Raw genomic sequence first — 26095 nt, 5'->3', positions numbered from 1 at the left:
ACTGCATCTTCTTTATCCATTCATCTGTTGATGGACACTTAGGTTGCTTCCACATTTTTACAGTTATAAATAATGCTGCTATGAACATTGGGGAACTTGTATCTTTTCGAATTGGTGTTTTTGTTTTTTTCAGATACATACCCAGGAGTGGAATTGCTGGATCTATTTTTAGTTTTTTGAGAAACCTCCATACTGTTTTCCATAGTAAGTGGCCAGCACTCTTACGGAGGGGGCATGCTTCAGGGTCTCCAGGGGAAGCAGACTGTGTGTGGGGTGTGAGCCTGTCTCTGCCATGGTGGGGTTCGTGGTCCTGACCTTTGGGACTATGAGACGGTCTTTCTTTAGCTGTGTCTTCCTCCTTCCAGGAAGAATGAAGAATGCGCATGGCGGCTGCTTCCAGTAGGAAGAGGGCAGGGAGGAAAAGGAGGCAAAAGAGAAAAAAACCCAAGAGATACCTGAGTATTTCTCATATTTCTCCTTCTTCTGCAAAGGCTTATTACTGGAGCTCACCTTTCCTGGGATGTTATTTATTACTTACATTTGTAAAAGTGTCCTACATCCCCAGGCGAGTCAGGAATTTCAGTTTTCCTTACAAGAGGGAGTGGGAGGAAGATGTGTTAGTTTTCCAGGGCTGCTGTAACAAAGTACCAAAACCAGATGGCTTAAAGCAACATTTATTCTCTCGCAGTCTGGAGGCTAGAATTCCAAAGTCGAGGTGTCAGTGGGGTTGGTTCCCTCTGGAGATTCTGTGGGATAGTCTGTTCCATGCCTCTTCCCAGCTTTCGGTGGTTGCCAGCAATCCTGGGTGTTCTTGGGTTGTAGACGCGCCACTCCAGCCTCTGCCTCCAACGTACGTTTTTGGCACGTTCAACCCATAACCGAGGCTTTATGTCCTGAGCGTGATGTCAGCAGATGAAGCAGGAGGGCTTTGCTGGCCGAGGGTCTGCTACATGGCAGGTGCTGTGAGATACTTTCACCTGCTGCTTTGTGAGGGCAGCTCTGAAGGTAGGTGGTGTTTTTTCCATTTTGTAGATGAGGAAACTCTCAGAAGATCAGTCACTGGCCCGATCACAAAGAGCCCAGCAGGGAGAGCTGGGCTGGAATCCAGGTTTCTGACAGCAAGACGCTCTTTCTGTGTACTGTGCCCTTCTCTGCCGCTGCCTGTTTATTAACGTACGTCACCCACACGTGGACACACCTTCTTAGGACACTGGAGCAGCACTCGGGGCAGAAGGGATGAGTGCATCTTTTGTTATTTGTAATTGATGTTCATCTTCCTCCACTAGTCTGACAGTTCCTCAGTCTGTTACCTTTACGTCCTGGGAGAGAAAGATCCTTTTTCACTCAGCTTATACTCTGCCTTCTTACTATCCCCCTACCCCATTCAAATGCAAATGTCAATTAAATTTCTGATTACAGTTTATGTGACAGTTTCAGGCACAAACACACACACACACAGATGTGGCCACCCAATTACTCCCCCAAAGCACTAGAGACTGAGTAATGGAGCCAAGATCTTGGCCCTTAGAGCAGCTATGGGTTTCCTTAAGGGAGAGAAAGTTGTCTTGGGGTCCCCTGCCTGGTGTTCTGACAGCCAGAAAGCCAGGTGAGCTCTGTCCCCCAAATGCCCTACCCCACCTACAGAGATGCTCCCTACTCTCTCTGGCTTCCTCAGAGCTGGTATCTTCTTATCTTCCTGTTGTTGTCTGAGAACTTGCTCAGTCCCCATGAAGTTTAACAAAGGGTGAGTCTAGACAGGTAAGAAGGTCCATTTCCCTATTCTGAATTGCCCTTCACTGAAATCCTGTATGATCATCTTGGAAACTCTTAAAAATGTCGCATAATCATTTACAATAGCCAAGACATGGAAGCAACCTAAATATCCATTGAATGATGACTGGATAAAGAAGACGTGGTGTAGAAATACACTGGAATATTACTCAACCATAAAAAAGAAAACATAATGCTATTTGCAGCAACATGGATGGACCTGGAGATTGTCATACTAAGTGAAGTAAGCTAGAAAGAGAAAGAAAAATACCATATGATATCACTTACATGTGGAATCTAAAAAATGAGACAAATGAAGTTATTTACAAAACAAAAACAGACTCAGACATAGAAAACAAACTTACGATTACGGGGGGAGCAAGGGAAGAGGGTTGGGAGGGATAAATTGGGAGTTTGAGATTTGCAGATAAATACTACTATAAATAAAACAGATAAACAAGGTCCTACCGTATAGCACAGGGAACTATATTCAATACCTTGTAATAGCCTATAATGAAAAAGAATATGAAAAGGAATATCCACACACACATTTATGTGTATAACTGAATCACTATGCTGTACACCAGAAATTAACACAGCACTGTAAATCGACTATATTTCAATTAAAAAAAATTGTGTAGATTCAAGACTGGCTTTCCTTCAGTGACACAACCACTGAATTGGCTTGTAGGCATGATCTCCAAGGGCGGGCAGCTGCTGCTGAGGGCAGTTGGACGTTGTTTATATTTGGGTCTGCCCTATTGAGGGGCGGGTTTCCACCAGCCCCCAGAGCTGTTCACCAGGTCTTCACAGGCTGTCCTGGTCAGACGCAGGGCAGATGGACTGTGTGCCAGATGATTAAATCTTAGAATCACATCACATCAACGTGGAGAACAGGGCTATGGGGAATGGTCTGTTGTAAGTAGATTACATAGTTTATTTTAGGGGAAATTTCTATCCAATTTAGGCTGAAACTTGATAGCACATACTTTCCAAGCCCCCAGCTCTGCTTGTCTGGAACGCGCCCTTTCTAAACAGGCAGCTCTCCAAGCACAGCGGCCCGTGGGGTCACATCTGGACAGCACCCTGCCAGGTGGCTTTAATTCTGTTTTCTGTATTTCTTTGGGCTGAGCTACCCCAAACCAGACCCTTGCACCATCATTTTCCTTAAGCATTGTTTTCAAGGTAATTTTCTTTTGTTTATGTATATATTTGAATAGGTAATATATGCACGTAGTTCAAAATTAAAAATATACGAGTTTATAATAAAAAGTTTCTCTTCCATCTCTGTCCCCCAACTACCCTATTCCTCTACAGACAAGCTACTAATGTTCCCAGGCTCTTATGTGTCATTACAGATATATTACATGGAAATTATTACGTATCTATGTGTGTATAACTATCAGTATATGCCTATGTAGCTATATATTTATCTTTTTTCCCCCTTTTTCTTGCTGCCTTTTACACAAATGGTAACACTCCATACATCCCATTCTGCAATCTTTTTTTCCCTCGTTTAACAGTGGATTTTAAAGATCTTATCAATACATAGCTTCCACCTTCTTGCAGCTATCTGTTTTGATATTATTTCAAACTTACAGAAAAGTTGCAAAAATCATGTAAGAAGCTTTCATTATACCCTTTACCCAAATCTCCCAGTTACCTGCATTTTGCCCCGTTTGCTTTTATAATTCTCTCTCCATGTATGTAAATATACATCCACACATTTATCCATATATATAGATGGAAAAGTATGTATACATTTATCCATGTATAGGATACCCTGTACACATTTATCTATATATCTATACACACACAACACACACATTTATACACTCTTTCACGCACGCACTTGCTTTTCCTGATCCATATGCGAGTGCATTGGAAACATCGTGTCCCTTTGCTTTGGAAGTACTTAAGTGTGTCCTCTCTAAGAACACAGACACCATCTTACATAAGCAGAGAACCTTTAATCACGTTTAACTGCTCTCTTCTCCAAGTCTGATTTTATGTCGATTGTGTGGGTGTATGTTCTTGTTAATTTGGGGACCAACCTGCTGTGACTGCTCTTTTGTACGAGAGTGAAGGGGTAAAAAGCATGTTATTTCATACTGAGCCTAGGAGGTGTTCTTTCTTGGACCTGTAGCCCTTCCCCTCTCTGGCCTTTCCGGTGGTTTTTGCTGGTCTCTGTAACAGTCAGCCCTCCCTCTCTGCGGGCTCCATATCTGCGGGTTCTGCACTCGCTGATTGAACCACTTTGACCTGCAGAGGATGTGGATCGCGCAGAAACGGAGAATTGACGATACTACCCCATTATACATAAAGGACTTGAGCACCGTGGATTTTGGTATCCGTAGGGGTTCCTAGGACCAGTCCGCCATGGCTATTGAGGGACAGCAGTACTTTCCTCGTCTTTGCTCCGGGACAACGAGCAATCTTTATTGGGACCAGGAGGATGGAATGTCCCTCTTAAAGACGTGCCCCATCTCTCTCCTTCTTGGATCACTTGTCGCAAAAGATGGAGGCAGGAGGAGCGTCCTGGGGACGTTTTGCGTTATTATTTGGTTGCAGTGTGCATTAGGAGCCTGTCAAAACTGCAGAAAAAATTAGACCTGCTCTATCTCTTTGAACAAAAAGTCTAATTCAGTTTAACAGGTGTTTGTGGAGCTGGCCACTCCGTGCCAGCCGAGCTGTCAGCCCTGGGGCCATACACCGGGCTCCTGCCCCCAGCTGGTGCAAAGTTCTCCACTGTCCCTTCTCCAGCTCCAGACCTTCACGCCCATGGCTGCTGGATTCATTTTTCTAAAGTGCAGCTCCAGTGTGTCACTGTGAAATCACACTTCACCTAACCTTCCCTCGTCTGTCAGACCGAAGCAGGTGCCTCAGACTGGCATCAAGTCTCACCAGGTCTCACTGTTTAGTTTTCTTTTTTTTTTGGTTGTTGGTTGTTTGTTTAACTCATGGGTTACCTGTACATACTCTGCCTTTCAGCCCAAATGAATACTAAACACTGTTCCCAGAATTATTCTTACAGTTTTCTGTTTCTTTGCCTTTGCCTAAGCTGTTCCAACTCTCTGAAAATGCCAATCCACCTAATTCTTCATCCGTCAAGAGCCGTTTCCAGTAACAGCTCTCTCTTGACACCTTTCTTGAAATTCTCAACTCAAGCTCTCTTCCTCTTTTAAAGCCTTCTACTATTTCGTGTCTTTTTTAAATCATTGGTTGGTTGTGTGCCTTAGATGTTTGCGTATTTAGCCCTCTCACACCCCTGTCCCTCTGATTAGATTACAATTCTTCAAAAGGCTGAAATTCACCCTCCTTCCCACTCTCCGTCACTACCCCTGTTCCAGTAAGAATTCAAGGCCGCCAGGGCTGTGTCTGAAACACTGTTGAATTTTCCACAGACCTGCACTGCACCTGGCATGTAGTTGGCGCTCAGATGCAGGATTCAGCTGAATGAAAGGAAGAAGGTCACTGAGTGGTTTTGGTAAATTTACACTTGTAAATACTGGGGATGTCTGGGAGGGTGCATATATCCATCGACAAACAACTAACTATTGACTTCATTAAAAAGGCAACTTAATCTAAACACACCTTCAGGATCTTTATCTAGCCAAATTCAATTTTTTTTTTTTTGGCTGAGGGGTTAATTAGATTTATTTATTTATTTTTGGAGAAGGTACTGGGGTTTGGACCGAGGACCTTGTGCATGTTGAGCATGCCCTCTACCACTTGAGCTATACCTTCTCCTCCTCTAAAGCCAAACTTAATTCTTGTCTTCTCACTGTGCACATGTGCACTTATTTTAGAATCAGTATATATGTAATGTGACACATGGATATTTTTTCACTTAACGTTTCATATATACACATATTAATTATTTTTAATGCTTGAGTAGTCTTAGGACGCTAGCTCCTGAAGAATAAATCTACAGGCATATAGAAGAGAGGTCTTCTGTCTCGTCAGATGGTGTTATCATTTGTTACATGTCTATCTTCTGAGGATAGAAAGCCTTACATGAAATTTGTATCTTTAAGAAGATGATTTATGTACTATTATCTACTGCTTGTGCTTCTCACTCAGCTCCATTCCTGAAAAAATTGCCCTGAAACTTTTCCTTTCCCCAAGTCTTATAGATTCATGAGTCAGTTTATTTAAAGTCTAAATTCAGAGAAGACTTTCAGCAGCTGGTAGTCTATGAATTGCTAAAGCTGAAGAGAGAAATGTATAAGATCTTTCAAATCCTCGCTTTCATTGTGCTTCCCATGTGGCCTCAGAGTACCCATTTTCTACCTCTTGAATGTGTCTTGAAGGATATCAGCTGCTTCACCTTCTGTTTGGATTTAGCTACAGTCAGGGTGCAGAGGAGGCAGAGTTGGGAAACAGATTGGTAATTGACAGGAAGACATTATGAAGGTTCTAGTCACGTGTCCTCTCACTGCCTTGCTGGGGATCGAGTCCCTACCATCTGACACATTCTCTTTCAGCATTAAGGAGTTGGTAGGATCTCAAACACTTAGTAGTGAACCTTGGTATAGGATTCTATCAGTGAGGATGTTTTTGATTGCTAGAAACGAAAGACCTAACTAAAAGTATCTTAAAACAATATGAGGGATAGTATCTTACATTGATGGTTCCAAGGTTAATTTGACAATTCATGGATGGCATCAGAATTGAGTTCTTTGGTCCCATTTTCTTGCTCCACTATCCTCAGTGTATCTGCTTGATCCTGGGGTGATTTCTACACAGTGGCAAGGGATGGCATCTGGAGTTGGAACACTGTAAGTAAGTGCAACAGCACTTGGTAAAAAAAATGACAGGCATTTCCTCCAGCTTGCCTTTCTTCCCCCATAGGCAATGAAAACTCTTCCCAGAGCCACCAGGTGACATCTCCTCTTGTTCTATTGGCTAGAGCTGGGTCACATGGCTGGCTGTAACCCAATCACAGGCAAGAATGCCCCTGATTGGTTCATGTAAGGCCTAATGTGGGTTGGGGGAGGCAGTTCTCCAGTCCACTGTGGCCTTGAGAATGTGCACCCGAACAGTGAGTATTCTGTTGGTAAGGAGGGTGGCACCCAGAGGTGGCTCTTGGGATGACAACTGTTGACATACTGTTAATTTTTTAAAGATCGGTCTAGGCCTGCTGATGGCCTTCAAAAATTACTTTCGTACACCAGAAACTAACACAACATGGTAAATAACTATACTTCAATTAAAAGAAATTTTTATTCCTTGTCTTACCCAAGGGTGATGCTTGGATATTTTGAATTTCTGCATTACTGGATATGATATCTTCCTGAAACTTTAGGCTATCTGTAAGAATTTTTTATGGCTATCAAACTACTTAATCATTTTACATGAGGTAGAGTTAGAGGGGCCCTCACAGTGACCCCACGTCATGCTAAGAGGGGGAGAATGACCTGCCTTCTTTTAGTTAACAGAAAGGATGACGAAAAGGTGCATCAGATAATGGGCATCTGTGCATTGTGTAGGTTTTTTTTGTGTTTTTTTTTTTAATGGTGGGAAGAGACTTTAAAATAATGCAGATACAAATTCTTTGGGAAAAAATAGGAAAAGCAAACTTTTCTGTGTCCCTTGGAATTCTTTTCCTTTTTTCCCCGCATTAAGACAAACATTCACACGAGGCCCTGGATTAAAAAGGTCTTCTTATTCCCCTCAATCCTATTGGTTAATAAAATTGTTGAAAGGAAATTTTAATGATCTGGAAACCTGATTTTTCTGGAAGCCGTCTTTGAGCCATTCCAGCATGGAAACAGCCAGGCGTGCCGGGGGGCTGACCTCGCAGCCCGTGGCTCTTCCTCTCTGAGCACTTTCCGCTATGAGATGGATGAGGAGCTGACAGGCTGTCTCCGACTCAGGGCAGCATCTGTACTCAGGAGCAGATCCCTTGCAGGTGTGCGGTGTGCGTGGCCTCTTAGGGATGGCTTCCCCACACCGGCTGTCATCGAACCAGGATGTCCCCTCAAGTCTGGCAAGCGGGGTCCATGCCTCTTTCCTCGGCACAGTTATTAGTACCTTAGAGATGGATACGTACCCGGCGCCAACGACAGCCTTGAAGTCTGTGCTTGGCAGGAATTCTTTTCTATTCTATTTTCTTTCTTTCCTGTCCATAAAAGGTATTTTTGCTGGTGAGGATGTAGAAATACAGGAGGGTGCAGGGAAGAAAACAAAACTTGCCCAAATCCCACCACTTGAGAATAACTGCTGTTAACATTTCTGTCTTTTTATGTCCTGTATCTCTGTGTCCTTCCTCCTTGCTTTCTTCTTTTTTCTTTCTCTGTCAGCACTTAATGAGGATCACACAGAACATAGGTATAATTTTATATTTTTACCCTGGTTAATACACTGTCTGGAGTCAGATTGGTTGGATTCAAGACCTCCTCTAAGCAGTGTGTGACCTCTGTGTGCCTCAGTTTCCTAATCTGTGAAAGGGGGTGAGGGCTGTTGAGGGCACATTGTGAAGATATCCATGGAGTGCTCATTCTGGTGCCAGCGTTAATGTCACCTTATGTCTCGGTGACCAAACCCCTCATACCTTTCCGCAGCCCCTGACCCCTGATGCTGTGCAGTAGGACTGAAAACCCTGGCTTCTGGCAATGGGAAACAGGACATCCTGGGCAGCTTAGCGCAGGGTTTCTCAACCTTGGTACTGTTGACCTTGCAGGTCCCAGGCCTTGCAAGGCTCTACCCACTAGAGGCACTAGCACCCCTCCTCCAACTCCAGACTTGTCAAAATCGCCGTGGGATGAGAACCACTGGACTACTAGACTCCTCAGAGTTTATCGCCCGTGGCCACCCGGAACAAAAGTGATGGGCGCCTTTGAGGGTCAGACACTGGCTTCTCCCGCCTGCTTTTCCAGTCTGAATATCTGTCATGCATTTGGTTTGAAGGGTTGAAGCTGCAGGACCCAGCTGTCCTAGAATCCAAGGAAAGACCTGCCTGTGGCTGAGACACCATGTCACAGCCAGGGCCGCTGCCTGTCCTTTCCTGCCCCAGACTGAGATGCCCACCAGGTGAAGGCGCCGCACCACAGGAAGGTCCCCGAGCAGCGATGTAACTCTCGTTCTGTCTCAGGCTGTGGGCAAGGCAGCTTCTCACAGTGTGCTTCTGCTCCAAGACTCCTCGAAATCAAAGACCGCTGGGCTCTAATGGGCCTCAGGCCCCCCATGAGGAAGCGCAGCCCAGCCCCTTCCCTTTTCCACCGAGAGCGCGGGAACAGGAGCCCTCTGCGGGGCCAGGCTGCTGAGCTCAGTCACGAGGAGCAGCCAACTGTAACCTGCATGGTTCAAACAACCCCCTGAGCCCCGGGCTGCAGTGAGGACACAGAGCATTTGCCAAACGTAAATGACGTGCTTCGCAAATCTCACAGCGGATGCTCCCTTGGCCCCTCTTGTCCTGACTCTGAAAGATGTCCTGGCCCAGCGGGACAGTCTTTTCACCTGCCTGTGGTTCTCCTCGGACTTAGTGGCAGGATGGTGGTGGCACCGCTGGCCTCCAGGGGGCGGTGGGGAGTTTTCCGAGGCCACCGACCAGCTGGCAGAGGGCAAGGGTTTTCATTCTTTCCCAGAATGATTCAAAGTGGAAAATGGTGATGATCTAGTCTGGATGGCCAAGAGGCTCCCCGTCCTCTTGTGTCAGCAGTGCAGCCGGGCGCCTCTCTGCGCGCAGCCCAGGTGGTCCGGGGGTGAGACTCGTCCTGAGGTGTGGATCATCGGCAGGGAGAGGGCTGGAGCTGATTTCCATGCGTTGATGCGCAGCTTATCCTGATGGCGTGACGAGGACGGCCCCTCAGGGTCAGCGAGTGAGAGCACCTGGAACCTACATGTGCTTAGGCGGCAGCGCAGAGCTCAGAGGACTGGCTCTGGAGTGGGCTGTGACTTGCCCTCCCCGACGGTGTGACCTTACATGGGGAGACTCACTCTCGTTGTGCCTCGGTTTCCTCATCTGCAAAATGGGGGTGATAGTAGCCCCTTCCCCTCAGGAGTGTTCTGAGAATTGAATGTGCATAGATCCATATCTGGCCTATGGTTAGCAGTCAACTGTTGTTGAACTCTTGGCTCTGTGCTACCTCCCTGGGACACAAAACATGCATCGTGTGCACTGGATAAAGGGCAGGCTGTCTTTGGGGATGTGGGAGCTGCACAGGCTGACCTCGGCTTTGGCTCCAGATCACTGCAATAAAGCAAATATTGCAATACAGTGAGTCACGTGAATGTTTTTGTTTCCCAGGGACTAAAAAGAATGGTTATGCTCTACTGTAATCTAAGTGTGCAAGGTACATACCTTAAGTCAAGAATGCTTTTTTTGCTAAAAAATGCTAACCATCACCTGAGCCTTCAGTCGGATGTGTTGCACTAGTAACATCAAAGATCCATGATCACAGGTCACCATGATAAATATAAAAATGAAAAAGTTTGAAATATTGCAAGAATTACCAAAACATGCTGCAGGGATGTGAAGTGAGCAAATGCTGTTGGAGTAATGGTGCCGATAGACTTGCTCGACCCGGAGTTGCCACAACCCTTCCATTTGTAAGAAATGCAGTGTCCGAGCAATGAAGCAAAGCATGGTAATACGGGGCGTTATTATAAAACGTCTGCACTGAGGCTCCTGGTGCAGCGGCGGCTGCTCGTCCAGTACAGAGAATAATGTCCTTAGAAGTTTGTGGCTCGAGGTGTGGAGAAAAGGGAACCCTCCTACACTGTTTGTGGGAATGTAATATAGTGCAGCTGCTATGGAAAACAGTATGGAGGTTCCTTAAAAAAATTAAAATAGAGTTGCCAAATGATCCAGCAATCCCACTCTTGGACGTGTATCTGGAGAAAACTGTAAGTTGAAAAGATACATGTAATGCAGTATTCACAGCAGAGCTATTTATAATAGCCAAGGCAGGGAAGCAACCTTAATGTCCATCAACAGATGAATGGAAAAGGAAGATGAGAGATAAATACACAATGGAATCCTACTCAGCCATAAGAAGAATGAAATAATGCAATTTGTAGCAACGTGGGTGGACCTGGAGATTATCATACTAAGTGAAGTAAATCAGACAGAGAAAGACAAATACCATAAGATATCACTTATATTTTGAATCTTAAAAAAAATGACAGAAATGAATTTATTTACAAAACAGAAACAGACGCACATAGAAAACAAATTTACGGTTACCAAAGAGGAAAGGGGGTGAGGGAGGGATAAATTAGGCATGTGGGATTAGCAGATACAAACTACTATATACAAAATGATAAATAACAAGGTCCTGCTGTATAGCACACGGAAAACTATATTCAATAACTCGTAGTAAACCATAATGGAAAAGAATATGTATGTATATAGATGTGTAACTGAATCACTATGCTGTATATCAGAAACTAACACAACATTGTAAATCAACTGTGCTTCAAGAAAAAACAAAAACAACTGGCAAAAAAAAAAAAAAAAAAGAGAGAAGTTTGCAGCTCGAGGTCTAAATTTTGACTTGTAATTCCAGAGTTAGCCTTTTGGCTTCTCTCTGTCTCCCATCTCCACACTCTCAGGCAAGAGTGATATTAAACATTTCCACTTTTTTGTCTCGAGATTGCCACCTGACTTTTATAGGCTCCTAGAAAATGCCTCAATGACTTGTACAGTGTTCACCCAACAGTGCAGCCTCTTGATACCTGCATTCCTGTCCGGTCTCTACCGTAATGATATGAGGATGAGGACAGCAGGGTCAGAGAACCACTTCCTGGGACCGGTTGGAATATGCATGGACTATGGAGTAAGGAGGGGTAAGCTTGGTGCCCTCGACTTGTTCCTAATTCTCTGTTCCTCTGTGGCTTTATTATCTCAAAGGAGGCCTTCATGGCACACAGCCTGCCTGGCCACTGTGGCCCCTTCTCTGTTTTAGAGTTGTGGTGTTACCTGCAGGCTCTGCCCCTGGGCCACCATCCACGACAGAAGAATGGAGTGTCATTGACCTGGCTGTGCCTGGGGAGGCCTTGGATCCTGAGGATGCCATGGCTGGGGGCAGGGTCTTCCAAGTTCCGTAGAGTCCCCATTCTGGGTGAGTGGGAATCTGACATGTCAGGACGCACAGTGCTGTGGGCCTCGGGGCCTGGCTGGTAGCTGGGCCTTGAGTGGGTTTACCCATGAAGAAACTAGTGGACGAAGGATTTGGAACCCACACAGTATTTTGCTTCTCCAGACTTTGGCAGATTCTTTCTCTCCGTTCCTCTCCTTGTTCACGTTGGTTAGAAGAGCTGATATGCAAGTGAGATCCTTGTTCAGGCAGCTGGATTTGGAGACCACCCACAATGCTCACTGCACGGTGTTAATTCAATAATCGGATACTGAAGTCTGCATGACTTGGGCTCATACCTGTTGGGTATGTGCCCTTAGATGCAGCAGGGAGCAAAGCAGACACAGCCCCCCAACCCCCGCAGCCTCCCGCTCGAGTCCGTGGGGGTGATGGAGACTGACAGGTGGTTGGAGTTCAGCGTGCTCCGTGGGTTTCCTGACTCTTTTCTCAGCAATGATCAGGGGTCTGGAACTCCTGGTTCACTTCCATTTTCCAAGACTGCCCTAGTTCTGCTTAGGAGTTCCCCGGCTGGACTCTGTTCCCACCTGCTGGGGACAAGGGGCATTGTCTCTGGTTCTCTGTGCAGATCTGTCACGCTGCTCCTCGGCGGCGTGTGCAGACTCTCGCAGCTTTGACTAGAGTCACAGTTGCCTCTCTGGTTCTTGACTGTGCAGTTCTCCGGAGCGCTGGTGGGGCCAGCCATGCTGCCGCCCTGGATGTCACATGAATCTTGGCCCCTCGAGATTCTGATTGTCCCAAAATGAATGGAAGAGACTGTCACAGAGCAGCTGCTTCTGCACTGAGGCATCCACAAAGCGAGAAATGAGTCTCACCATGTTGAAACTGTGACATGTGTTTGAAAATAAAGTTTTAATTAGAAGGAGCATTTCTCAGCCTCAACCTGGTGCTGGCTGTCTTAACACTGAGCCTAAAATAAACCAGCTCCAACTTCTTGGCACAAGACCCACTCTGCCATTTACACACTGACTCTTTCGGGCGGAAGCATGTGGTGTAGTTGTGTGTGTGTCTTTTCAAGACCTCAGATTTCATAAGACAGAAGAGAAGAATGGTGTTTGCTCCCAGAGTGGTGGGGTCTGCAGCAGCATTTGCTTTGGACTTGATGGTTTTAGTCTACTTATCTTCACTTACGTTTATAAAACACCTCCTTCTCTCTAAACATAAGTCTAAGGACGTGATAGAAGGAGCCAGCATGAGAGGCAGCGTGGCGTGGTGTGAGGCCAGGATCACAGCCTTGGAGTCAGATAGACCTGGGTTCACATCCTTCTTCCTTGACGAACGGCATGGCTTTGGGCAGGCCACTTAGTCTCTGAACTTTGGACCCTCGTTTTAATATTTGTATGACACCATCATTACCAGTTTGACAGTGATGCTCATAGATAATATATGCACAGAGCCTGGTGCAGTAGTAGCTTGTTAAAAGGTATCCATTATTATTATAATTTAATGGTTGGCACCATCCTTACTTGCTCTGAGTCACTGCCAAGGTCTCTCACGATGTTTTCTGCATTAGGGTGTCCTCGCCTGGGGTGCTTCTGGTTGAGTTAAGGACTGACAAGCCTGCAATTAACTTGGCCAGATGCACTCAGGCTGGCAGGTGGGTGTGTCCCCGAATGTCAGCTTGCATGTTGCGTCACCCTTCTGTTGCATTTCTGTGCCCCTGCCTTGCGTTCTCTCCTCCCACCTCCCAGCAAAGCCATCACCAGACGGAAACAAAGCAGAATGGGTATAGCCTGAGGACTGAAAAACAAGCCCTTTCTGGATTTCTTCATGCCAGGTGCATCCCAGGTGACTAGAAGGGTGGACCTTTCGGTTCGTATGCAAGTCGAGGGGTGTGATTAGTGAGAAGTGCCCTATGGCTCTAGTTGGAGGTATCGACTGTGCCCTTCGGGTCTGGGTCGGAGTTTATTGTTGAGCTGAGGAGGACACTGATGGTCATCCAAACTCACTTTCTTCTTATGCAGAAACCCCTTCATGCAGGAACACCTGTGACCTACGGGCTTCTATCTGTCCCTCCAAATACCACTGGAGATCAAAATTCTGTCACTAAGCAGCCTTGTTCTATTTTGGCAGGGGTGCGTCTCTAATTTTAATTATCTCCTCTTCTAATACCTTCACCAGTCGGCACCTCAAGCATCTGAAGATCATTGCTGTGTCTTCCTTTTCTCTCTCTTTCCAGGTTAAACGTTACCGTTTCCTGTAGCTCATTCCTGGGGCTTTGTTCTTAGACCACGCAGAGTTCTTCTGCTTTCTTTTCCGAGTCGTTCTGCAGACTGTCAACGACCTCCTTGGAGTAGGTTGTGTTTCCTAGAGCTGATCCCATTATTCCAGCTGTGTTTTGATCACAACCTTCATTTTTCTAGATCCCTTCTTAGCTTTTACAGCATGTAGTTTTTTTTTTTTCCTTCTGCAGCCACATGACCCAGTCGTTTCCTTGAGCTTTCAGTTATCTAGATGGTGTGGAACCACATGTGTACCCGTCTTCCTCACCAGTTCCTGTCTTGCTGATCGTATTTAAACTTAGGTTTCTTTACTTTCTTTCTTTCTTTCTTTTTTTTATTGAAGTACAGTCAGTTACAATGTGTCAATTTCTGATGTACAGCAGAATGTCCCCATCATGCATATACATACATATTCCTTTTCATATTCTTTTTCATTAAAGGTTATTTTAAGATATTGAATATCATTCCCCATGTTATACAGAAGAAATTTGTTTTTTTAATCTATTTTTATATATAAACTTGGATTTCTAATAGAAGTTTGTATGGACTTAGATTAAATTTTATCTTTAGTGTGTCTGGATCTTTCCATTGCCTCTGTCAGGTCACTTAGTGGGGCAACAGCAAAGGTGTCCTTCTGTCCTTTAGTTGGGACACAGGATGGTTTCTTAAGAAGCCAGCCATTTCAAAGTACTCCCACCTCTTTAACTCTGATGTTCAGTGATACCAGCCACCACCAGCAAGTCTAGATTATTGGAAAGTACAAGGAAAGAAGAGACGAAGAGAAAAATCGGGTCTATCGTGGGAAGTCGTGAGTTCCCAGTATTTTGTTTTGTTTTGTTTTATTCTATTCTATTCTGGTGGCAGCTCATTGGAGTCTACAGGCCAACAGACATTGCAGTAGACATTATGTCCATGTTCAAGTGGTTCTGGCTTGATACTTAAGTAGTCTGTGCTTCAACCAGCCCTATGAATAAGCCTAAAATTGTCAGTTTCCCCCAGCGTGGAAAAGCTCTTCCTCCTGGGCAGTTCGGTAGGTGACTAAGTGCTGCTTGGCTTGGAGGAGCCCAGGCCTCATCACTTTTACTGACTCTCACTGGTAACCAACTGGGTTTTCTCTTCTACTTCACTTAAGATCTTTAACAAAGACTTTTACCTTATTTTTTCTTCTTCTTCTTGGATGCTTGACTTGCTATGAGAAATCAGAAGAGTGATTTTTATTGAAAGAAGGTAGGATTTGCTGTCACAAAATGTGGGTTGGACTCCTGGCTCCCCACCCAATAGTCCTGGGACTGTGGCCAAGAGACAAAACCTTCTTGAGTCTCAGTTGCTCCCCTTGTACATGGAGAGCACAGGGGTGTCATGAGAATTCAATGGTGGAACTATGTGAAGGGCACTTTCGTGGTTTGAAAGGTGATAATTAATCACCCCCTTCTCTTCCCAGAGTTCAGCGCCAATTGATGACTATAACCGAGAATTCAGACAGATGGGAGGTCAGGATACCAGCCTTATTACAGAAAGAGCCGGTGGGAGAACAGGCTTAGAGGTGAGGGCCAAATGGGCTTGCTCACCACCCTTCCCCATGCGCAGGGCTGGCCAACCCTGGGAACAGGGCAGAGGAGGAAAAGGTAAGTCTTGAAGGTGGTCGGTTCCAGAAGAGAGAATCCAGAAGGCACCAGGCATCACGTGTTCAGTATCTTCTTCCAATCCGCCAACCAGGGAAGCCCTTGTCTTTCCTGAGAGGAATGAGTTAGGGGTGTTGAAAGAGAAGTGATGTTAGTTTCCTGGCGTAGCCATAACAAAGTGTCACAGACTGGGGAGCTTAAACAGCAAAAATGCCTTGTCTCACAGTTCTGGAGGCTGGAAGTCCAAGGTCAAGTTTCCTCCTGATGCTGGGAGGGACAATCTGTTCTATGCTTCCCCCTGCCCCCCCAACCCCCCAGCTTTTGGCAGCTGGCTGGCAATCTTCAGCCTTTCTTGGCTTGGGGAATTGCCACCCCGATCTCTGCCTTCATCTTCACATGGTGTTCTCCCAGTGTGCTCCTCTGTGTCCAAATTTCCTGTTTATGAGGACACTGGTCATATTGGATTGGGGGCCACCCTCCTCTGGTATGACTTTATCCTAACTAATAACATCTGCAGTGACCCCATTCCAAATAAGACCACATTATGAGGTTTGGGGGGTTGAGACAGAGACATGTGAATTTGGGTGGGGGACATAATTCAACCCAGAGTTAGAGGTCTGCTTTTTTTCCTTCCAGGAGGGTGGAAAAAGATTCTTCCCACCGTGAGGAGTAGTAGGTGTTAGTACACAGTAGGTGCTCAGTAGTTTTCTGTAATGGACTGAACTGTGGTCCCCCGCCCCCAAATTCGTATGTTGAACCTGTGAATTCACCCCCACCCCGGCACCACCCCCGTTGACTACATTTGAATATAGGGCCTTTAAGGTGATAATTAAGGTTAAATGAGGTCAAAGAATAGGGCCCTGATCCCATAGGGAGAGTGTCCTTCTAAGAAGGGCAAGGGACACCAGAGCGCCTTCTTCTCTCCTTGTACGCAAAGGAAAGGCCTTATGAGGACACAGTGAGAACGTAGTTGGGCTACAAGCCCAGGAAGAAAGGTCTCCCCAGAAAGCAACCCTGCCAACACCTTGATCTTGGACTTCAGCCTCCAGAACTATGGGACAATACATTCCTGTTGTTTAAGCCACCCAGTAGGTGGTGCTTTGTTACGGCCGCCCAAGTGGACTAAGACATTGTCCTTTCTTCCTAAGATGCCAGCTGTGTGCAGTTCTGTTCACAGTAACGTTGGCCATTAAAAAAATATATATATATATCTATATATAGATATATATAAAAGATTTTTTTTTTTATTTTTAAATTTTTCTAAATGGAGGTACTTGGGATGGAACCCGGGACCTTGCACATGCTAAGCATGCGCTCTATCACTGAGCTATGCCCCCATCCACCCCTGTGTTGGCCATCTTTGAGGTCAGGGTTGGTGAGCTTGCCTTTACTCTGACACAGAACAGGGTGGTAGATTGTGGTCTGTGTTATTTCCAGTCTTCTGTCTTCACTTGGTGGATTGGATCGTGAAGGATGAGAAAGCTGAAGCAGTTTGCTCAAAGCCACTTTAGTCGATTAGGCAGTGGAACCCGAGGGCGAATCCCAAGGCTGTCAGAGCTTGCTTGGGTAAATCCAGAGCAAATATACTTAATTCTTTATTTAAAAATGCAATTCACAGTGACATGGGAATGTCATTGAGTAGCAAAGAAATGAAATAAAGTGGGTCAGTGACACACTGCACTGTTTTATGATAAATGTAGGTTAACTGATTTAATGGAAAACCACAATCTAAGGGAAAGTGGACTTGAAAAGCTTAAGCCCTTGAAAAATCTCCAATTACCCAATTATGACTGGGAGAGAATAAGTGCAGCTCTTTGAGGCTAAACCTTTTATCCACAAACACTTTTGCTCTGCTTTGCAGTTGAAACTGCTGCTTTAATTCAAAATATTCTTATCGGATGGTGACTGTGTACCTGGGTTTGTACTAGGCATTAAGCACTGAGAGATAAAATGTGTAGGTGCTGTTCTGAATTAGCAGAACGTTTAGTGGACAACAGCCACTAACTAAATGGACAATGGCCACACAGCATTGCAGCTGTTTCCTGAGAGGGCAGAGAGAGGTCATCACAGAGAGAGGTACCCTGTGGGGGAACTCTGGGAGCAGGGGGGCATCTCGCATAGACCAAGGGCAGACATCAGGGATGGCTTTCCTAAAAGAGGCAGTTCTTGAGCTGAGTTTTGGGTTACTCAGGCAAAGCTGAGTAATGGTGTCTCAGGCAGAGAAATAAGTAAGTGTACCAACATGGACATAATGGGGGGGATAGCCTACTTGGAGGACTGTGTACACACAGATACTGCCTCTTTGTCTCCTTTTCCCCCTTCTTTTCCTTCCTCCTTCTATTACATCGTGGTGTTTTGGTAAAAAGACTTTAGGGGTGGGTAAAAAGGCCTGATTTGTAGTGTCTGCCAATTTCCATGGTGTAAATATTCCCACTGTGGTAGATTCCAAGTTACCTAGATAATGTCGACTGGCCCAGAACGTTTTAAAAACTTTAGCAATTGGTCATAAACCTGTACAATCTCACTCAGTAGACTACTGTCTCCCATCTATCCTCCATCATTCATCCATCATCCACCCACTCATCCATCCATCCATCCATCCATCCATCATTCATCCATCATCCACCCATCCATCCATCCATCATCCATCCATTGATCCACCTATTCATCTATCACCCATTCATCTATCTACTCATTTATTCATGCATCTATCCATTCATGATCTATTTATTATCCATCCATCCACCCACCTGTCCATCCATTTATCCAGTCTGTCCATCCATCCATCCATCCATCCATCCATCCACAAGCATAGTTTTAATCAAATAGCATCATAGGAATAAATCATGTTAAAGATTTTAGAGTTCCTTTAGTCAAGTCCTTTCATTTTATTTTATTTTTTTTCTCTCATTTTATAGGCAAGAAAACATATCTAGAGAGAGGAAGTGACTTTCTTAAAGTCTATTTGTAGAACTGAGATTAGGAGTGTTGGCTTCAGAATTTAAGTCTGCAGCTGCCTCCCTTAAGGAAAGAAAACACAACCTCAAATATGGCTTGATAATTCCTGAGTTGGAACAATGTGGAATTCATGTTGCACACACCACAGTTCTGTCAGTCTCTGCTTTTCTGTGACAGTCCTAATGCTTATGAAAGTGTTTTTGTTGTTCCTTGTCGCAATAGTTGCTGCTCCCAGCAGGCTCACAGTTTCCCTCGTAGGGGGTTGAAACTGTCCCTGTTGAAATAACATTCTTCTTCCAGCTTGTAGCAGTGGGCTTCAGAATTTAATTTAGCAGTTGGCTCTTGATATTTGTTCAGTCTTGGATGTTTCTGGATTTCATTTCTCTCTTTCTCTCTTTTGTGATACAGACATCTCTCCTTTGGGACTCCAGCTCAAGCCACTCACTAGTGGTGCTAACCAGCTGCTTCTTGGAAGCCCCATTTGTGTTGGGATGAACTTCCTTGGAAGTAACTACAGATTTAAAATTTTCTTTTCTTCTTCCAGGACTTCTAGAGTGTGTCTCAGAGCTTTTGGGAGATGAATAATTGATACTGCTTTTGATGGTCTTTGTTTTTTTTTTTTAACTGAAGTACAGTCAGTTTACAATGTTCTGTCAATTTCTGGTGTACAGCATAATGTTTCAGTTATACATATATGTACACATATTCACTTTCATATTCTTTTTCATTATAGGTTACTACCAGATATTGACTATAGTTCCATGTGCTATACAGTATAAACTTATTGTTTTGATGGTCTTTGTTTTTATCTATCTGTTTATTTATTCTTTACTGAAGTATAATTGATGTACAATATTATATAAGTTTCAGGTGTACAACATAGTGACTCACAATTTTTAAAGGTTATATTCCATTTCTAGTTACTATAAAATTTGGGTGTATTCCTTGATGGTCTTTAAATTGTTGTCAACTCTGGGAGAGCGGGGGTGACTCTTAGTATCTGAGCAGCTTTATTTTGAGACTGTGGACAAATTAGCTGGTGAATCAGATGTGCCAGAGGACTCTGTTTAAAACTAGCTTAAATGTTGTGATGCTGAGTGACAAGAGCAAGTTGCTGGGAGATGCCTTAGGGTGCTACTTCTGTTAAAAGTAAGTGCGCAAATTGGAGGTTACCCCTGGGGAGTGAAAATGAGGGTAGTAATGACTTGAAGAGAAAACGTTCCACCTTTTAACTTCATATGTTTCTGTATTGTTTACTTATTTTTTCTTTTTAATTATAAGCACGTAAGAAAGCAGACTAAACAGAAAGCGTGGTTACATTTTAATAGGACTCATCTGGGTATGGGCAATCAACTTTCTAGTATCTTCTTAAGATAATTTGACATTTGCCAAATGTAAAGTCTATGTGTGTCTAGTTTATAAATTGTAATTTAGTAATTTTAGATACAGTTAATTTTGGCTGCTAGAAAATCATAAGATGTATTCAAACTTGCTCAGTAAGGGCAGAAATTTAAACTTAAACTTCACCGTGAATTCTCCCTTCACCTGATAATTTTTACCAATTGTTTCTTAATGAGATTAATCATCTCCTCGGTTGCACTGCCTGAGCTGGTCATTTTTCAGGACTTCTTACAGAGATTCTAAACTCTCCTGGTGATAACTGTGCGTGCTGACATGGGGCCATTACGTTTTTCCAGTGCTCCTTGACCGTGGTGCTCTCGGCTGCCTTGGACAAGGGGAGTCACTTGATTTCACTGTTTTTGCAGAAGATCATCAAGTTCTGTGATCCCAGCAATCCTGCCTTCCCTCCTCTTTCCCCTGAAATGAACTTTTCCCTGTACTTGACAATTCTGTCTTCATCTTTAGGATGTCCTCTGGTGTTCTGATCTCAAATTAGGAAAAATAAATTGAGTCCCATTCCTGGTGGCTCTGAACATTTGAAAAGGCAGGGAATGTCTGGATATTGTACAAGAAGTAGGATCAGTTTGTCATAGGCTAAAATGGAAAAATAAATGTGACTGCTTATTCAGACATTTGCAAAGCGATGCAGGCTGCCTCTCTCAACTGTTTTTTTTATTAAAACCATTTTCAGGAATGTGTGGAGTAGGTAAGTGATATGTTACTGGTACAAAGCACAATTGTGATTATATTAGCAGGGGATTGTGGTCCCTCTGTCTTCCAGTCTATGCAAACCTCTTCTGAGTTATTAGGTTGGACTATGTGAATCACCAAACTGAGCTACCAAAAGGGCAGTTTCATCCAATTCGACCTAAGAGGGCTTATTTTCTGAGTTATAAGACATGGGAAATATGTGTCTACATACATGAGATGGACATGTTTTTAGGAAGCGCACATCTTTTTTTTTTTCTTTTTTCCGTTGAACCTGTCTCTAATGGTTAGTGTTCACTTGGTTGACACTGGTTGTTTCCTCACTACCTTTCAGAAAGTATCTGGAGCAAAATTGGTTGCCTGGCAACATGTTCTAGCCCAGGCGGGTTGGAGAATGGGTCAGTGATTAACAATTATGTACAATCAAGTTTAAAAATGTGTAGCAGCCTGCAGCATTAATGCTCTGACCACCAGGAAGCATCAGCGTTCTGCTGGCCTGGGTTTATGACGATCGTATGTGGATTTATTGCAGTTGTGATCTGGACCTCATGGTTGCAATTCAGAAAAATGTTGCTGTGGACCGAAATAGGCTTCTGGTGCCCCTCTGTCCATTGGTCCATTTTGCAGAAGCATCTGACACCCATCATTTGGTTGGCTGCTTCTCTAGACACTCATCCCTTTGAAAAGTGAAAAGAGAAAATGAAGAATTTGGATCTTTATGATTGTTGTCATCTCAACAAATTGGCCCCTATTAGTGAATCTGTAATTTGCCAGAGAACAAGTACACACGAAATGCGTGCTGACGGCTCCCTCACTCAACCCAAATCATTCTTTCAAGAGTTACGAATGCTGGGCAGACATTCTTCCTGAAGTGGCCCAAGCCCTTAATTGTTTCTTTTCCTTCCGTTCCAGCGAAAGAGAAGACACACTTTGCATAATCTGGTCCTCACTTAAATCTTTCTGTCAGCACAAACGTCAGTGGGGTAAATCCTGCAAACAGCAGTAAAGCTAGGAGGTTTTTCTTTTCTTTTTTTTTAATAACTCTGGCAAGGCTAATAAAAGAACATTTCATTGTGAAGAATCATTGAGTTTAATTGGCCAATCATTTTTTAGGCCTTTTCCATTTGTATTTTGTTTAATCAACAAAAATAAATCGCCCTGCCAACCTTGAAAGCTCCAAGTCGGAGAACAGTGGCAAATATTTTGTTGGCCCTGCCAAAAGTGCTTTCCAACAGAAATGTCTTAATTGAAGATGATTTATATTCAGAAGCAGGGACGTTTTATCATTTGTCTGAAGAAGGAAAAAGCTGTGTAAGCAAGTAGTATGCAACCGGTTTTTTTTTTTTGGCATTGTTTTTGACATTTATCTACACTTTTTATCTTTCAGATGTTTATAGAAAAGTGACCTTCCCCGCCCTCCGTGTCGGTGATTCGGGCTCCATGTCCTCGTGTAGCTGTCAGATAGCCCCTGTACTCTTTGATGGGAGGTTTTTTGTTTTTTTGTTTGGCTAAGGAGGGCTTCTAAAGCCTTTTCCCTGCTTCTGCAGGGTTTTGCTGACCCTGAACCCTGCTCTCTGGGCCTTTGGTGGGAAATGGCTGACATCTTAGTTGGGAGGCAGGCCCCACGAGCGTGCCCCAGGGATGTAGTTCCATCTTGCTTTGTTGGTAGGAAGATCTCCCTAGCCACACGGACCACGAGGTCTCAGGGGACACTAGACTGCTGTGATCTGGGCGGGTGATGACCTTCCCTGAGGGCTGCGGGAATCCACTTTTGGCTTTTGCTGCCTTCTCTGCACTCCAGGGAAGGGGGAGAGATGACAAGAAGTAACATTTACTTCCTGCCTCCACGGCGTGTTTTTGTTTCTCAGGACAACCCTGCGAGTGAGGTCGCTCGACCCCATGTGTCTGGTGAGGAAGGTGAGGTTCCAAGAACATCAGTAACGGTTTGTCTGGGGAGTGGCTGTGGTCGGAGTCCTGTTCCGTCTGTGTCTGACTGTCTTCCATTTCACTGGTGCTGGAAGCTAGAAAAGATACCCCCCACCCCTCAATACACCAGTTTCACTGGCCCGGGTTTCCCCTGTGGGGCTCCTGGGACGCAGGTGCTGTAGGGTGGTGGTGGCCGATGGCCTGTGAGTGCCTGTTGTGTGCCTGGCACGTTTCCAAGAGCTTGTGGCATCCTCACTGTCTTATTAGCTGCAGCTGTTCTCATCTTACCAATGAGGAGATTGGGGCCCTCAGTGGATGGGGGACTGGCAGGGCTCTGTGTGGGATGGAGGCTTTTGTCCCTGTTAGGTGACCTTGCTCAGGTGGCTGTCACTCCCTTTTGGCATCTGCCCTGGTGTGGAATTGGAGGTTGATTTTATAGGCTTCTGTTTGTGCCTGAAATCTCTGCATTAGTGGAGGAAGTGGAGAAGAACTCTGATGTCAATTCTAAAACAGACCCGGGAAGGCATTTACAGGGTCTTAAAAGCACTTTCTCAATGACAACCCACACAGTGCTATGAGATTCATACTGAATGGTATAGGGGGAAACTGCGACTCAGAGAGGGTGAACCACCTATCCTGGGTCACACAGCAGGTGAAGCGCGGGGCTGGGCTCAGGCCACGTGTCTGTAAGGTAAGAGCTATCTCCTCAGTAGGGGCTCGCACCTGCCCCCTCCCACCTGACCCCGGATGGGGCACCTGCTGACTTTCTTGTGGGGTCAGCTCTGCTAGCCTGCTGCTCCCCACACCCCCGAAACCCCCGCTTGGCTGCCTGCACACTATGCCTTGCCTCTGCGCCCCAAGCCTCTCAGAACAACAGGACGAGATTTTCCACATCCCGGAACTGTTTTTGCTGTTGCTTGTGGATCCGAGCACCTGCTGAGCTGATGAGCTTTTGAAATGTCACTTGACTGTTGGGAGGGAGCTGTGAGCGACTTGCAGGAACACACCGTCCCAGCTGCCTCCCTGGGGCAGGCGGTGGTGGGCGGCACGGAGACGGGGGTTCCTCCCCCGCCCCCGCCCCCGGGAGAGGGCAGGAGGCTGTGGCGGGCGCGGCTGGCATGGGGTACCCGTGGCCCGGGGTACCCATCGTCAGCCCAGCCGTCTCTCTTCCCCTGGGCAGATGGTGGCTGTTTTTGTGCTGTGTTTCTCTGACGGCTTTGGCTCTCCATTTTGGGGTCCACTTTTGAGAACACAAGTCAATTTTTGACCTTTTTCTTTCTGGATTTCTCTTTTTAGAAAATTGCCCGTATATACCAAATTCTGTATACAAATTCTGGATTTTCATGGGAACCTTTACACTTAGAGCCTCCTCGAACATATGCCTCATTCCCGGTACAAATACCATGAAATCTAGCTTAAAAATTGTGTCTGCTCGGCCCCCACCCCAATCCCACTGCCCAAATGAGAGTAAATATGGAAAATTAAATTTGTGATTCTCTGTCCCTCCTCTCTTTTCATTGCTGTCAGTCAGAGGCTGGGCAGGGACATACATGACACGCTCAAAGAAGTGGCAGAAGAGAGTTTAATGAAGGTTGTCATGGAGTGAAGAGGCAGAAAGGGGAGTGAAGTAGACTGGCGCAATGGGAGGGGCCCTCTGTCTTAGTGCGTTCAGACTGCTAGACGGGGTGACTTATACACAGGGTACATCTCTCACAGTTCTCAAGGCTGAGAAGGCCAAGGCCAAGGTGACGGTGGATTCAGTATCTAAGGAGTGCTCACGTCTTGGTTTGTAAGATGGCCGTCTTCTCTGGTGTTGGCACATGGCGGACCCCGTGAGGGAGCTCTCCGGGCTCTCTTTTATAAGGGCACTAATGCCACTTGTGAGGGCCCCACCCTCGTGACCTGATCACCTCCCAAAGGCTACCTCCTGAGACCATCACCTTGTGGATTAGAGTCCAACATACAAATTTGAGGGGACATAGTCTATGACACCCTCCAACCCTCAGAAGTAAGCACAGAGGGAGAGGGTTGCCTGGAGAAGCTGGGACCTGTGGTGGAGAGACCCCCCAGGTGACCCTGCAGGCAGGAAGCAGAGGGATTCGTGCTCCTTCCTCCCCTCCCCTCCTTCTACTCTCCTGACTTCTACTGGTACTTCCCAAGGGGCCAGAGGGCAAAAGAGCCCAGCTGACACCGGCCTCAGAGGTCAGCCTCCCAGGACACAGATTCCAGTGAAAGCAGATGGGAAGTAGTCTGAAGGGCAGAGAATATTTTTTGCATCGCACTTCTGATTCTTAAATCATTTTTATCCTGTAGGTGGCACTTTCAAGAGTGCAAGAAGTCACTCTGTCATCCTAAAAGACTCTCCCTGGGGATTGAGCATCTCGGGAAATTATGTAGCCAGAGCTGTGGAGGTTTTGTAATCCTGCTAGTGATTGGAAGCATCCTGTTCTTTTCAGATGCTTTTAAACTCAGTCTTTTATTTTTTTTTTCTATTTTATTTGTACGCCTGTTATTACAAAACCACTTTAAAAGGCTTCGTTATACCTCATGATGATGACTCAGTCTGCCTCAGTATCACAGGGGATTGCACATAAATTACTTCCATGGCATTGTGTTCAGAGATAGTTTTCCCCTATCTCATGATAGCTTGATGTATGGAAATGGGAATTTCTGGATTTTGCAAACAGAAAAACTGTGTGGGGAAGCAGTGGAGAAATTAAAAAGTGTTACATAGTGTAAGGTGTTAGGAGGCAGCGGGTGTAACTGACATCGCTGAGCTTGGATCCGGGAGGTCTGGAATCTGCTGCTGGCACCTGCTCACACTGGCTCTGTGACCTTGGACACCACCTCTAGGCAAAAGCATTTCTCTTTTTAAGGTGGAATTCTCATTTACTAAAAAAGACCTCTCTCCTTAAGCAAACTTTAGTCAGGCTCCTCTGAGTCCTGTTTTTGTCTTGACCTGGACCTTGGTCCCTGTCCTGTTTCTGGTGTCTGCCTAGCCCAGTTGTAGCAGGAATCCTGCTAAGCCAGTTTAGAGAGAATCCCCCACCCTTGTTATGTGATTGTCCCTGACATCTGATCACTTCACTAGGAATCCTGTTGTCTGTGTAATGACTCCCTTACCCCCGATGTCTCCTCTTAGTAATTTTCTGTCCACTGATCATCTCATTCTGTTTGTTTGTTGTAAATGTCCAGGTGTCTTGGCTATATTTGGAGTTGAGCCCCATCTCTCTCCACTTTTGCAGTAGCTCTGAAAAAAAAAGTCTTTCTTACCATTAAAAAGCACATTTATTTATTTATTTACTTATTTACTTTATTTTATTTATTTTTATTTTCTTTCTATTTTAACAAGCATCAGAATAAATTTTTCTTTAACTTTACCCACCAG

The 26095-nt window shown here is 45.1% G+C and overlaps 1 protein-coding gene across 6 annotated transcripts in view; it reads left to right on the top strand.

Annotated features, from left to right (window-relative positions):
- TIAM1 (TIAM Rac1 associated GEF 1) overlaps positions 1–26095 on the top strand; it is a 354254-nt gene that overhangs the window by 48492 nt on the left and 279667 nt on the right. The window contains exon 2 of one of the 6 annotated variants that reach the window (XM_072968304.1): positions 22650–22698. The exons of the other annotated variants lie outside the window; for them this stretch is intronic. The gene's annotated coding sequence lies outside the window, so the exon portion shown is untranslated. The remainder of the gene's footprint in view (positions 1–22649; positions 22699–26095) is intronic. 6 annotated transcript variants of the gene reach the window in all.

The sequence above is a fragment of the Vicugna pacos genome, chromosome 1 (genome assembly GCF_048564905.1).
Source record: "Vicugna pacos chromosome 1, VicPac4, whole genome shotgun sequence".
Lineage (NCBI taxonomy): Eukaryota > Metazoa > Chordata > Mammalia > Artiodactyla > Camelidae > Vicugna > Vicugna pacos.
The sequence above is the reverse complement of the archived record's forward strand: the minus strand, read 5'-3'. Positions and strand labels throughout refer to the sequence as shown.